Source organism: Lolium rigidum, chromosome 4 (genome assembly GCF_022539505.1).
Source record: "Lolium rigidum isolate FL_2022 chromosome 4, APGP_CSIRO_Lrig_0.1, whole genome shotgun sequence".
NCBI classification, from domain to species: domain Eukaryota; kingdom Viridiplantae; phylum Streptophyta; class Magnoliopsida; order Poales; family Poaceae; genus Lolium; species Lolium rigidum.
In genome coordinates this window covers 192256319-192261247 of record NC_061511.1, presented here as the reverse complement: position 1 = coordinate 192261247, position 4929 = coordinate 192256319, and positions in this window count along the sequence as shown.

Sequence of the window (4929 nt, the reverse complement as noted above, 5' to 3'; positions counted from 1 at the left end):
TCCTCTGATGACCCTAATAGTCCTACCCTAGAGGAGAGGGCGGCGGAGCAGAGGGCGTTAGTCGACTCCTTCAAGACGCTCAAGAAGGCTGAGGATGCCGCGAACGAGGCGCTGCGGCAGCGCTCGCTACAGGACGCGGCGGCTCACCGAGCTATAGCGGCCACACGGCGGGCGACGGAGAAGCAAAGGAGGAAGGGACGCAATGATGGGTCGAATCGTCGGAAAGCAAGTAGCCTAGAGCTTGTTTCTCCTTTAGTTTGTAGTACATTATGCTTTTTACTTGGTGAATAAAAAATATTATTGGAAAAAATAGGTCGCTCCGCTGGGAACTCACCAGACGCAAACGGATGCACGGTCGAAATATGTCCGCGAAGCGACGCTAATGGTCGCGCGACCACTTGGTTGGAGATGGCCTAAGGTAAACTTTGAAGCAAGTTTAGGGGTAATACGGACTTCTCTCATTATTTAATTATTGGCTTGTTACTTGGCTTTTTCTAGGGAATCGTTGATGAGCTTTTTGTTTGCTCCGTAGATGCAGGGCACGTGGTATAGGTGTCTGTATACGTGTCTGGCGTTGGCAAGGAGGCATATCCTCCTCTTTTCCTCTCTTCCACGATGTATCAACTGGTATCTGCTGAATCACGACCAGGCGGCGATTGACTGAAGAATCGACGAGGCGCGACCACTGATGTCGGAGGCTGCTGGAAGAGACGTCGGCGCCTTTCGTCCTGATGGAGCGCATGCTCCCATATCCAGCAAATGTAAGCTCACCGTCAATTAATCAAGCGTATATCAGTCTTGTTCTTGAATATCAGTGCTTTGCCCTGGGGTTCTCATAAGTTTCTTCTGCCACAAATAATTCGGAGTGGTCTGGATCATGGGCAGAGCCAAGGCCCGGCATGCCCGGGCAGATTTCTCCTTAAATACTACTGCTAAGTGAGGCACTAAGCAAGATTTCTTACGGGGCAAGCACTGAGGAAGCTAATTTTACTTACACTTTGCCCGGGCTGTAACAATGAGCTAGCTCCGCCAGACATCATTTTTTTCTGCTAAGAATGAGAATAAGTATAACGATTTTTTTCACTTGAGTGGATGTGTTCTTTTTCTAGGTAGATCGTTAAATCTGAATTTGTGTGCACAGATCTGACAATAGTACACCGACAGTGAGCAAGATGGTTGCAACCATAGGAAACAGTACAATTGAAAGAGGAAAATATATAAAAGGTAGCATTGATCAGACTAATTGATTAAGCCATATACAACATGAATGAAAGAGAATAGGGAAAGAAAATGGTAAACCATAGACATAACAACAGCTGAATTCATCGTTTCCTGCAAGCAGAAATCCCAAATCCCAGGGGCCAACGATGGTGAATTCGGCAGCTACTATATTTTCGTTTCTAGAGGCTTGGTGTCATGGCATAATTTTGTACCTGTAAATATGAGTGCATTCTTACATGTGTGCTGGAGGAGGTCTGAAGACCCAATGGGCACAGGTACACATAAACACCACCCATGAAAACCTAGAAAAAATTATTATATTACTTATTTTACAACACACTGATAGCAGGATATATAGGTAGGGGTACTATATGTTACTTTTGGCGACTGAACCTAGTGGATTAAATGCACAGAAGATGTATGTTCGGTCTGCTTCTATTCTCTTGTCTTCTGTTTGTGAAGCTAGATTGATCTGGTGATATAGATAGAAACTTGTCATTTTCTGGGGAAAAAAGAAAATAGACTGAAGCTAGTATGCTGCAACACCAATGTGTAAGCTACTTGATTGAGGCTACTTGAGATACTTACATGGTAGTGTTAACTGAACCTTCTTTCAGTCTGGTCTATGCAGTTAGCTGGTGTGGATCCCTTCATTGTATTTTTCTAGCATAGAAACAAAGTATAAATGTTTTTTCGGTAGAAGAAAACTGCCAAGATTCATATGAAAAAAGAGCATATAATGGTAGTTTAATTCTTTTAATCGATGTTGGTTATATAAAAAATTCCTTGTTTATAGTAGATAATAGGGTATTTAAGTAATATGTGGTTTAGAAAGATAGAAACACCATTAAATCAGTACTTGTGATGCTCAATGATTGATAACAGTTTATATGGTAAAATGTATCAGATTAAAGAAAAGCAAAGATTCAGAAATCAGTTTGTCCGTGGTAATAGTAGTAATGGCAGAAGTAATGTTTAACTTGGAAGCTGGAAATGGTGCTGAATAAGGAAGCTAAAAATAACAGTTGCTTCCTGAAAATATTAGAAGCTAAAAATAACTTGCATAGAGGATAAAAATATAAGGCGAGTCAAAAGGGAAGTAAAAGTGATATCATTGCAGCTTCACTGTAAAAGATCACCTCACTTCTGTCGTGTTTGCTGGTCTCTATTCTCCCAAATCTGGCCAATACATGCAAGGACTTTCCAAGGATGAGACTTGCGTGAGACATTCTTGACCAATGAAGTATGCAAGTTGCTTCTCTTTTGATCTGCGTAGGAGTAGAACTTATTATTATAACTATATTAAAAAAGGGATTATGAAAAGAGTTGAGTGCCTAGTTTCATGAGCCGGCCCAGCGATGATAATGTTGGGTTCTCTTACCTAATGGACCGAGCTACGCTGGCTAGGTCGGCCCATACGTGTTTTATTTATCAATTATGGATGGGTTTTTTTATTTTGTTTATTTATATTTTCCATTATTAGCTCTTCCTACCTGAACCATTTTCCTCCCCACAATGATAGAGAAAGAAGATGACGGGGTAGACTGTAGAAGAAGGGGTAAAGGTCGATGTGGCGCTGTTGTAGGCGGAGATCTTACACTTTGGACTTGAAGCCAAGCTGCATATGTCCCTCGGAGTGACCACCACGACCCAGCTTCGACATGGTGGTCTTCCAAGCGACGCACCCGTAGCAGAAGACCAACAGAGGAATGGCGCCATGGTGCTTTTGTAGGTGTGCCCTACTGTGAGGACTTCGTTTCTTTGACAAAGAGGCGCCCCAACGGCCCTTGGTAGACGCCAGATAACCGGCACGCTATCCACTGGAGATTCGGTGCTCCGGTATCACAAATCCTGTCAATTATACCGAAAGTCAGTCTTCGAATCAACCATTCAAGTCAAAAATGTGAGCTGGCCTTCTGCTAAAAGGTATGTTCCTCTTTAATGAGTAAGAAAAGGCATATTTTATCTACATGCCCCAGATGATTATATCAGTTAACTCAAAATTTTTATTTCTGAGTTAAAGAAAATAACTGTGATCTTTCTAATTTGATGGAGAACGACACAATTTTCTAGCACCCATTTCCTCCTACGTCTCCCTGTAGAATTTACCCTAGCCGTATTGGCAAGAAAGTTGAGCCAAAATACGCCCCCTTGCAACCTTGCTCTAGTATGCAATTTCTAAATATATACATGAATCATCCCATGGTAGGTTTACATGGGATTACCAGTTTCTCAATCCAAATTTATTTATGCATCAGAAATTTTTGACCTATACAATCTATAGCCTACCGGTATGTGGTGAGATGCCTTGCTGTTGACCACGATATTAACCCACATGGAACTCTACTCTTTGGCCTGAAACAAAGTGTTAGATTTAGTCCCTAATTCCATGGAATATGTTCAAATGATGTTCAGCTACATCTTTCGCATGTTGGTCACAATAGATGTAATAATGCAAACATATCGGTAATCAACTTATTGGTGTGGGCTTCTCCGGCAATCAGAAGAACATGTATATAAGATAGATGCTCTGAACATACAAACCTCCGTCAGTGACACCAGATGCAGATACAACCAGAGACTCAAGTTAAAAAAAACCGAAATTGTAGCTGTGTTTCCATACGTATGTATCTATCAAAATAATTAGAAGGTTCATTTAAAAAAAAATAAAGGTTATGACATGTTACATAAAAACAAATGAGATGCGACAAAGAGTTCATTAACTGAATAAGAAGGCTCACATTTAAGATAGCAGACCCTCTGATTCGACAATAAAGACAGCTTCACGAGATTCGGACTGGACCAGTAAAATAGAGTGGAAATTCAGATATAAATACATATTTGCTGAACAAATACAGTAAGAACAAAGGATTATATATCAGCTTACACAATATCAAGCAGGTTAATAAAGAATGATTTAAATTCATTGGGATAAGAGCCTAAGCAATGGTCATAACAGATTACAAATGAGTAGCCTTTCATACTTTTCAGTCCCAATGTTTAACTACAAACGCTTCAAACAGAAATGGAACATAATCGCATTTTAGGCTCTTGTGAGCCAAGTTGGCGCAAACATCGCCCAAGAACTGGACTATAAATATTTTAGAGACTCGTGGTTCTTTTTTCACAAACTAAGATAACAATGTACATGGAAATTAACCTCAGTGCACTAACACGAGAATTTGGACATTAGCTCCCAACCAAGATATGTGATATTGGCCAGCTTTTAAAAATCATGTGAGAAAAAAGAGGCTACTGGAATTCTTTATTCCATTGTAGGCACCGTATATAAGGCCTAAGAGATGTATCCCCTGACTCTCTTTCCTCTCGTTATCAGTTTGATGCACTTGTGACTGCTTCTCACACAACATCTTCGATGAGTCATTTATATCTACAACTGGAAATATATTGGCATCTACCATCACAAGCAAATATTCTCTCCTCCAACCAGAGATTCGCCGTCAGTATCATCAATAAGTATCTCGCGTACTGATTAGAGTATATCCTACAAAAGAACCAAAGCTAGACAGATGCAACATGAGAATTCCAAATACATGCTGCAAAAAATATGTGTTCAGAAATAATGCAGAGACCACTTGAACATAAGAACAATAAAGAACTTGACATACACATGAGCAAGTCTAAGCAGGGATAGAATAAATCCTAACATCAAAATGAAGGAACAAATTTGACTGTTCGCAAGCGAGA